Source organism: Leucoraja erinacea, chromosome 6 (assembly GCF_028641065.1).
Source record: "Leucoraja erinacea ecotype New England chromosome 6, Leri_hhj_1, whole genome shotgun sequence".
Classification (NCBI taxonomy): domain Eukaryota; kingdom Metazoa; phylum Chordata; class Chondrichthyes; order Rajiformes; family Rajidae; genus Leucoraja; species Leucoraja erinaceus.
Window position 1 is genome coordinate 57,799,654 of NC_073382.1, and position 10,675 is coordinate 57,810,328.

The window sequence follows — 10,675 nt, forward strand, 5'->3', positions numbered from 1 at the left end:
ATACTGAAGAAACCAAAGGAATATAAATTGTGGTTTCAGTTACCCATGATTTTAAGCATTATACAAGAGTACTGACTGTCTTACCAGTGGTAAATGCCTCCCCAGCCCCCTCAGCCTCTGTTCAAATTCCCAGTAGAAAAAAGATATTGTGGCAAATGGCAACAACTGTGGAAAGAATGAGGGTAAATTACCATTTGTAGCACAGCTGTGTCCACTTCTCATGATTTTATAAAAGTAGGCAATCTTTTAATTTTTTTTCTGGTCTTCTCAAAGGTATTAGGGTAGGGTATTTATCCAAAGACAGTGATTTGTTGTAAGTCTTGCATTTAAACTATTTGCATGTTATTAAGCTGCGTGACTGACTACTGTAAACTCCCTGTGACATTGCTATGCTACACCAAAACTGACCACATGATTCTCCTATCGAGTAGAGTCACAGTATGAAAACTGGATACAGAGAGAACAGTAAGTACTTGCATAAAATAGAACTACCACCCTGTCCTCTCCCTCACCCCATGCTCATCACATTTTTAAAAGAACATGAGATACAGGTAACACACCTGTTAATGAACAGCTATTAATCTACTCAAATAATCAATTTTCCTAGAAATTCTGATCTCCTCTGAGTGACTGTCAGTCTGACCAGGAAATTGCTATTCCCTTTTTCACAAAAGTTTACATGTGCCCTCAGAAAATATTTAGCAGGAAATGATTCTGACCTAAAGCAGTTATTTTTGGTGCTGTGGTAGTTCAGTCAACCTTCAGCACTTGCTGTAATCTGTAGCTTATGTTTCCTTTGCTTACTGGTTTATTGGACAATATGTAAGAGAGCCAACCAGCTTCAGAGTTCTAAGGTTCTAAGGTTATATATCAGAGAGGAGTATCACCCTGACTAATGTTTCGATATTTATTCCCTTTATGGTGTATCTGCAATGGCGGACTGGGTCTAAAAATATTGGTTGCCAGGAGACAAAGGGGGCCCACTTCATCAGGGGCCCACTTGATATAGGGGGCCCACTTCATCAGGGGCCCACTTGCCATCGGGCAAGCTGACACCCTGGCCAGTCCGCCACAGTGTATCTGTACACTGTGAATGGCTCGATTGTAATCATGTATAGTCTCTTCGCTGACTGATTATGCAACAAAAGCTTTTCACTGTTCCTCGGTACATGTGACAATAAACCAAACTAGATATTTAGTTTTCACGTCTTGACCAGCCCATAATGAAATTGCAACTCCTAGTCAAAATGTGATCATAACAAAAAATCGCTCTGATTCAATCCGTGAAAATTACATCCATCCAACAAATTATTTATTAGTAGCCGCTTTCCCAGCTGAACACCTGTTCACAAACCTGTTACATCTTCCTGTATTCCTGAAGGCGTTACTTGTTTTAGGAACATGTTTGTAGCTCATTTTACCTCTATTACATCCTGTGGTAGATCTGCTATAACAGCTGCTTGCAATTGGTTTCAGACTTACTGTTCCTGTGTGTCAGTATAAAATGTGGTCAAACCATCTTCTGTCAAAGCATTTAGTATTACTTCGTGATCCCAGCAGCCGTCAGGTCTATGGCACCTATGCTGCCTGTGAGGCACAGCAGGGGAGGGTGAAGGCAGACAGAGCGATTGTGCTAAGATACTTATCAGATAGGGGGACTGACGGGACATTCTGTGGCCGCAGACAGGATTCTAGGATGATGTGATGACCCCTTGGTGTCAGGATCTCGTATGTCTCGGAGTGGCTGCAGAACATTCTTAAGCCAGAGTTTGTTGTGCATTTCGGCACAAATGACAATAGGTAGGAAAAGGGATGAGACCCTGCAGAGGGGGTGGGATCCAAATCAATAGGGAGGCAGGTATGAGGCTGGTAGTTGAAACAGAAAACAACAAAACAGAAATGGTCTGAAGAAGGTTCCCGACCCGAAACGTCACCCATACGTTTTTTCCAGAGATGCTGCCTGACCCATTGAATTACTCCAGCACTTTGTGTCTATCTTCACTAACAGCAAGGTCAGTAGACAGGACAGGCAGGAGGACAGAGAGTGAGGAAAGACTGTTAGACTAAATTGCACTTATTTCAAGGCTAGTGTCCTGACAGGTAAGTTGGATGAACTCAGCGAATGAACAGGTATTTGAGACTGGGACATTATAGCCATTACGGAAACATGGCTTGGGGAGGAACACGATTGACAGCTTAATGTTCCAGTAAACTGGTGCCACAGGCAAGATAGTGGTGGGGTGGGTGGTGGGGGGGGGGGTGGTGGGGTGTGGGGGGTGGGGGTCATCCAGTGAGGCTATATAGGTGCAGCTGAGAAATAAAAACGGTGATCATCACTTTGCTGGGATTGTTCTATAGGACTCCAAATAGACAATGGTGATTCGAGGGACAAATATGCTGAGATTGCAAACAGCTGTGACAGCGGCCCTCCCTCGGATGCCGTCCTGATCCCTATTAGTGACTGACAGGCCAAGAGAGGCCAATCCCCAGCATCATTGGTAACAGCTGGGTCTAAACAACTGATTTTGCTTTGGCCACTTGAACCTCATCAGCCTACTCCCTATAGACATTCCAGCCAGAGGGAGAGGGGGAAGGAGAAGGTGAAGGAGAGGGAGAGAGAGGTTTCCTTCTTTCCTTTCTTTCCTTCCCTCCCTCCCTGTCACAGGTTTGAGGAAGTCTGAGGCAATGGGCCAAACCTCACGCCACCAGCACCACTTTGTGGTGAAGACTAGAGGCTAGGACTGAGTGGTCAGGGCAAGCCTGAGGCACCACAATCTCTTCAGGGCCTGTCCCACTTGGCGATTTTTTCAGCGACGGCTGGTATCATGACGCGGGGCGATGCAGCGTGGTGATGTACGGTGCGTCGTGATGACGTATGACGCGCGGTGGTTTTTCACGTGTCGCAACATTTATTTTGTCGCCGCTGGATTTTGAAATGTTCAAAATATTTCAACGACGCTGATATGACGCTGGCAAAATCGGCAAGTGGGACAGGCCCTTTCCTGTTCACAAACAACAGCCTTCTCGAGGCAAGAGTGAACTGCAGGAAGAAGCCTGAGATTGCCCCGCCTGCTCTTTCGTAGAACAGGACTGAGCTGCTGTGACAAGCCTGAGATCACCAGCCTCATCGCACGTGTGCTCTAGAGCATGGGGTCCTGGACTTTCTGACCACTGTAAATAAAATAAATCACCAGTTCACCTTATTGTAAATGTTGGCGTAGTTGCTGCCAAATCTGGCGTCCTCCCTGGTGACAGTGTGGATAAAACATTTTACACTTGTTGACTTATTTTGGCATGGGATTGTGGTCTAGTCTTGTGGATACTTTTGATCTCTTAATTTAGAGTACATGTTATTAGTGGGTAGTGGATATTATTCAACACCCACTGCTTGATCTGACAAAGGGTCTTTAATTTGAAACTTCACTGCTTCTTTTTCAACCGATGGTGCTGGTATACTGTTTTGAGCAAATGTTTGTGATTTATTCAGATCTCTAATATCTGTAGTTATTTTTTTTTTCATTGCTCTAGTGTGACTGAAGTTTCCACACAGCCTGAGGTGAATTTATTCTTGGCCTCATCGTTCTGTTCAGCTTACACAAGCACACCATTAGGTTCCAGCTTTGTTCAATCACTTCTCAGCTTGTTAGGGTGTTTGGGATTGGTTTGGCCTTGTATCACCTTGAGCTAAAAACAAAGTTGTGGAGGACCTTTGTGGAGCAGACAGCATCAATGAAGGAAATGGACAGATGCCATTTTAGGGTGGCACACTTTTTCAGACTGAAGGGCCCTGACATGAAATATTGTCTCCGTATGTCCATCCACAGATGCTGCCTGGCCTGTTGAGATCCTCCAGCATTTTCTTTTTTGCTAAAGAACCCTGCACTTGCAGTTCCTTGTGTCTTGTATCGCCTTCCTTGTTGGATTCCAGCACTGGTGGCCTTTAAGTCACTGAATCACCAGTTATCATTCTCCAGCAGCTAAATCACCCTCCCTGCCCAGCCCCATCAGCTTATTCTTTACCATTATTCTTTCTTTGTTTGCTTCCTTCTATCATCCACTTGCCTCTGTCTTCCACCACTCTCCTCCCCATTTGTCTTCACCACTCCTTGCTCCATCTAACATCTTCTTAACACCTCTTCCATCTTTGCTTTATACAAGCCATCTTCCCTCTGCATTCAGTTCAGATGCAGGAAATGTTGACATTTCCTCTCCCTTCACAATTGCTGCTCGATCTGCTGAATTCATCTAACCATTTGTCTTTTTTTTAGCATCTGCAATCTCTTGCTACCTTTCCCTTTGCCACTTAAGAATGTTCTTCTTTGATTCCCATCAAATGCATTTTACTTTTATTTAAGGTAGACAAAAATACTGGAGAAACTCAACGAGTGAGGCAGCATCTATGGAGCGAAGGAAATAGGCGACGATAGTAGGTGGAAATCAACTCTGCTACAAATGTTTTGCAGATTTCCCCTCTCCCTCCCCCTCTCTTTTTTGACAGAGTCAGCACTGACAAAGATCACAGAATTTGTGTATTAGATACTGTGACCTGCGGCCTGGCTGTTCGCTGTGGCAGAAGTTTCATCGTGACACAGGTCCAGTCGCACTATCATGTTACTCCATGGTATGTGGGATGCCATTAGCTGACACCGCTCCATTAAACCACCACTACCCTCCTCCCCCTTTCATTACCGCCCACCTCCTCTCTCTCTTTCCACCCTTCTCCCATGTTTTCTCTCACCGCCGAGGTGGATAGTGTGACTTGCCTTGTGAGGGGTAAAAGTCATAAATGTGTCAACGTGACAGCAGCCGGCAGCCCAGGCAACAGCAGCAGCTACAGCCGCCGCCAAGGGGCTCACGCTAATCGGCCTCCAACATGTCCACGTGCGGGGAAAACAATTGCAGTTTCTTTAAAAATCAGAGTGCCCCGATGCTGCTATTTTATTCAGTGAACGTGTTGTACAAAAATGGGGTGAAAGACTCAGACAATACAGTTTATGTGTGGAGTGGAAGTCCCCGGGGCTCTGAGGAACACGGCCTAATTTATATCTGACACAGAACAATCTATGAAATGTTTACAGCTGCCGTGCATGCACGAGTTCCATGCAAGCAAGAGCAGTCAAATGATCTCCTGAAATGTAAGGCATTGCAGTCAATACTGCCTCCCGCTGTGTGACCGTGTGGCCAAAGTGTGTTAAAGTTACATGCTGTAATTGTTTTGGACTAAACACACTTTTTCTAATATGTCAGAAGAAGGGTCCTGACCCGATTCAAAACGTCACCTCTCCATTTTCTCCGGAGCTGCTGCCTCACCCGCTGAGTTACTTCAGGATTTTGATATAAACCAGCATCTGCAGTTCATTTTTATTACAGAATATTTAGAGCATCTGCACTAGTCCCACCTGCTTGCTTTTGGCCATCTATATAATTAAAACTCAAATCTTGACCACTTCCATTTGGCACTGCATATTGATTTTAGAAAAAACGCTACCACTTACGGCTGTGATTTTTGGCCATCTTATTCAGAGCCCCCTTCCACTGCACAGGACAAGAGGATTGTTCCCATTGATGAAAAATAAAAGACTTATTAATGTTTTTTAAATGTTGAGATTCTCTCTACTGTCAATCATGCCATGAAGGCCACACCCCTTCCGGTGCGAGGGGGGAGGGTTTATAAAACCAGGAAGTGTGGGCGTGCCTCAATTTCTGCAAGATGGCGAAGGAGAGGTCACAGCTTTCGGTCCGAGCTGTGAATAACACTGAACACATGTCTACTAAACTGTGATTGGTTTTACTGACCTGTGAATGCCCTTAATGTGGTTTGAAAATGTCGTTTGAAAATGCAAAGTGGTTAGTTTGAAAATGCAAATGTTGGTTGGTTTGAAAATGCAAAAGTTAGTTGGTTTGTTGGTTCCGGAAGTGGCCACGTTGCCTTGCAGCTGCGGCTCGCCTGCAGTCCGTTTTGTCTTTCTGTTCTTTTGTCCTGTTTCAGTATATTTTCTTTTGTTGGGTTGTGTATGTGTTGGGGGGGGGGGATGAGAAGCTTGTTTTTGGTCTCTTCCTTCGCGGGATGCGACCTTTCTTATTGTATCCCCCGTCTCCATCTCCGTCTGCACTGAGGCCTAATGGCGGAGCTGGCGGCCTCCAACGGGGACCGACCTCGAGGCTCCGGAGGCAGAGGCAGCACTTACTTACCATCGCGAAGCTGGCCGACTTCGGGGCTGTGGCGGCGTTCTGGTGGCCCGACTTCGGGGCTGTGGTGGCGTTGTGGTGGTGGCGGCGGGTGCAGTTACATACCAGGTGACAGACTGGCGGCCAGTTTTTCCGGGGCGCCCAGCAACTGCAGCTTCGTCCGCTGGACTGGAGGGCGCAGCTTCGGCAGCTTCGACCACCCCGGGCCGCGGAGTTTGAACCGGCCCATTCGCGTAGCTCGGATTCAGCCGCGGGACTTGCTTACCATCACCCGGCAGGGTCATAACATCGGAGGCCAGGATCGCCTCAGCACAGGGGGAGAACAAGGAGGGAAGAGACAAGGACTTTGGGACTTTTGCCTTCTATCACAGTGAGGAGGTGTCTGGTGGACTTACTGTGTTTAGTGTGTGTTTTGTTATTTTATTCATGACTGCTAGGTTAAACCATTTCTTTGTACTGTAAATGTGCAATGACAATAAAGTTGAATCTAATTTAATCTAAATGCAAAAGTTAGTTGGTTGGTTTGAAAATGCAAAAGTTGGTTGACGTGTGCCTTATAGAAAAGTGGTGTGCCTTATTTAAAAATGGTGCGCCTTATATCTATATTACTAAAAGTCTGATCTTGACCGCTTTTGGCCTTCTGTGCTGCGATTTCCGAGAGAACGCCACCACGTACGGCCGTCATTTTTGGCCACCTCGATCAGAGCCCACGTCTGCCTTCTTGGACCAGAGTATTTTTCCCATCGATGAAAAATCAGAGAGAAATTAATGTTTTAAAAAAATTCACCATTCTCTCTGCTGCCCCGGCTGGAGGGAGGGGGAGGGACTATAAAACCAGGAAGTGGTGTGCCTCAACCAGTCTCTGCAAGATGGAGCTGTGAATGACACTGAACAAATGTCTACACAGCTGTGAGTACCCTTAATGTGGTTTGAAAATGAAAATATGGTTAGTTTGAAGTAAAAAAGCACTGCCTGCAAATGGTTGTTTGGGGGGGTTTGGGTTGAAGTAAAAAGGCACTCTCTCTCTCTCTCTCACTATCCCTCTCTCTTTCTCCTCTCTCCTCGCTCCCCCCCTGTCCCCCCCTTCTCTCTCTCTCCTCCCTCCTTTCTCTCTCCCTCCCTCCTATCTCCTCCCTCCCTCCCTCCCTCCTCCCTTCTCCCTCCCTCCCTCTCCTCTCCTCTCCCCCCCCTCTCTCCTTTCCCCCCTCCCTCCCCCCTCCTCTCCTCCCCTCTCCCCTCTCTCTCCCCTCTCCTCCCCCCCATCCCTCCCCTCCCTCCCTCCCCTCTCCCCTCCCCCCCTCTCCTCCACCCTCCCTCCCCTCCCTGCTCTCCCTCTCCCCTCCCCCTCCTCTCCTCCTCTCCTCTCCTCCCTCCACTCCTCCCCCCTCTCCCCCCTCCTCCCCTCCTCCCCACCCCACCCTCCCTCCCCTAAACCCCCTCCCCCTCCACACACCCCCTACCCTCTTCCCTCCCCCTCCCTGCTCCCCAGCTCTCCCCCTCGCCCCCCTCTCAGCACCCCCCTCTCTCTCCCCCTCACTCTCACCCTCTCTCTCTCCTCCCCTCAAACCCCACCTTCCCCCCCTCACTCACCCTCCCTCTTCTCCTCCTCTCCACCCCCCTCTCTCTCTTGCCCCTCTTTCTGTGTCTCTGTCTCTCTATCTGTCTCTGCCCCTTCTCTATCTGCCCTCACTCTCTACCCCCCTCCCCCTAGATGTGACTGCAAGTTGGGGGCTATGCGTCAGTAGATAGGGTGGTTATGGGGTAAAAGTAGCAAATTAATAATATTAAAATAATATCAAGGGGGATAATTAGTGCGAGTGTGGGGGTAGGGGGGTAGTAAGTGTATGTGACGCTGCATGCCGCCTCCCCCCCCCCCACAACCGAACGTTGGGGGAACAGACCCAACGGGTCTGCACTTGGTCTAGTATATAATTAAACGTCTAATCTTGACCACTTCCTGTTTGCGCTGTATATTGATTTTAGAAAAATCGCTACCAGGTACGGCTGTGATTTTTGGCCATCTTACTCAGAGTCCCCCTCCGCTCATCAGGTGCCGAGGATTTTTCCCATCGATGAAAAATAAAAGGGATTAGTGTTTAAAAAATGTTGAGATGCTCTCTCCTGTCAATCATGCCATGAAGGCCACGCCCCTTCTGGTGGGAGGGGGTAGACTATAAAACCCAGGAGTGTGGACATGCCTCAGTCTCTGCAAGATGGGGCAGGGAGAGGTCACGATTCTCTGTCCTTGGTGGCCTTGCACCCTGCTTGAAATTGTATGAAACTGCACTTGAATTTGGTGGCCTTGACCCTGCTTGAAATGGTATGAAACTGCACTTGAATTTGGTGTCCTGGCACCCTGCCTGAAGTGGTATGAAATGGCACTTGAGTTTGGTGGCCTTGCACCCTGCCTGAAGTTGTATGAAACTGCACTTGAGTTTGGTGGCCTTGCACCCTGCTTGAAGTGGCAGGAAACTGCACTTGAATTTGGTTGCCTTGCACCCTGCTTGAAATGGAATTTCAAGGAATAGCCGTGAGTCAACTACCAGCCCACCAGCCGTGAGTGAGTGGGCTGCCAGCACACCAGGCTTGAGTGACTGAGCTGCCAGTCCAAGAATCCATTTGGCCCACAATGTCCATACTAGGCCTCTGGAAACCAGTCCCTTCATCCCACACCACCCATACTAACGCTCCAGAACCCCCCCCCCCCCCACTGGCCACCAATATTGGAATTGGTGGAGGTGGAATATTGCGTGGGGGGACCACCCCGCCCGTGTGAACATGGGACCCAACGGGTCCCACTTAGTCTAGTATTTCACTAAACCTACCCTATCCATGCACCTGTCAAAATGTTTCTTAAACATTGTCATAGTACCTGCCTCAACTACCTCCTCTGGCAGCTCGTTCCCCATACAGACCATCCTTTGTGGGGAAAAAAAGGTTACATCTTGGGACCCCATTAAATCTTCACTTTAAACCTAAGACATTTGATTCTCAATTCCCCTACCTGAAACTCTGGGCGTTTATCCGATCTATTCCTCTCATGATTTTGTAGACTTCTATAAGATCCACAACCCCTGCTCTCCATGGAATAAATCCCTAGCCTGCTCAACCTCTCCCTATAGGGAGGTTTCACGGCAGTCGGGTCACGACCCATGACCCGTACTGTTGCTACGCTACTCCAAGTGGAGTACACGCGATGAACTGCAGGTAGGCACTTACCATTGTTTCCAGTGTAGCGGGCCCGTTAAAACCCGCCAAAATTGTCAATTTATGCACTGTAAATAATTATGGAAATCGGGATAAGCGTGAGAGAAATTTAGTCTACTTCAGAATTCCAAAAGTGAGGAGAAATGACGGTAGATAGAAGCGAGAGCTGAAGGGACAACAACAGCCAGAGTGCTTAGCGAACATTGGCTGTTTGCTCACTGCATTTCATCAAGGAAGGCATTATTTGTGTTTTTTCTTGATTCCTTTGGCATCTAACAAGTTTCAGAAGTGATAAATCTGTCTGTAAATTTTTTTAATCGCCCATGGTTCTCAAGTGGGTTTTTACATACAAAAAGAAAATGCATCTGAAGAAAAATTTACAGCCAGATTTATCACCTGAGACTTTTTAGATACCAAAGGAATCGAGAAAAAACACAAATAATGCCTTACTGTTGATGAAATGCAGTGAGCAAACTAGATAATTCCCAATATTTTCAATTCCGATATCTGCACTCCAATGTTTAAGAGGGAACTGCAGATGCTGGAGAATCGAAGGTTACACAAAAAAGCTGGAGAAACTCAGCGGGTGCAGCAGCATCTATGGAGCGAAGGAAATAGGCAACGTTTCGGGCCGAAACCCTTCTTCAGACTGATCGGGGGCGGGAGTGGGTGGGGACAGGAAAGGGAAAAGGAGTAGCCAGAAGGCTGGGGGATGGGAGGAGACAGCAGGGGGGCTGAGGAAGGGGAGGAGACAGCAAGGACTAACAAAATTGGGAGAATTCGATGTTCATGCCCCCGGGGTGCAGACTCCCCAAACGGAATATGAGGTGCTGTTCCTCCAATTTCCGGTGCTGCTCGCTGTGGCCATGGAGGAGACCCAGGACAGAGAGGTCGGAGGCGGAGTGGGAGGGGGAGTTGAAGTGCTGAGCCACCGGGAGGTCAGCTTGGTTATTGCGGACCGAGCGGAGGTGTTCGGCGAAACGATCGCCCAACCTCCGCTTGGTCAATTCTTCCCTTCCCTCTCGGTCCACCCCCTCCCCGGGCACTTTCCCTTGCAACCGCAAGAGATGCAACACTTGTCCCTTTACCTCCCCCCTCGACTCCGTTCAAGGACCCAAGCAATCGTTCCAGGTGCGACAGAGGTTTACCTGCATCTCTTCCAACCTCATCTATTGCGTCCGCTGCTCTAGATGTCAGCAGATCTATATCGGTGAGACCAAGCGGAGGTTGGGCGATCGTTTCGCCGAACACCTCCGCTCGGTCCTTCCTGTCCCCACCC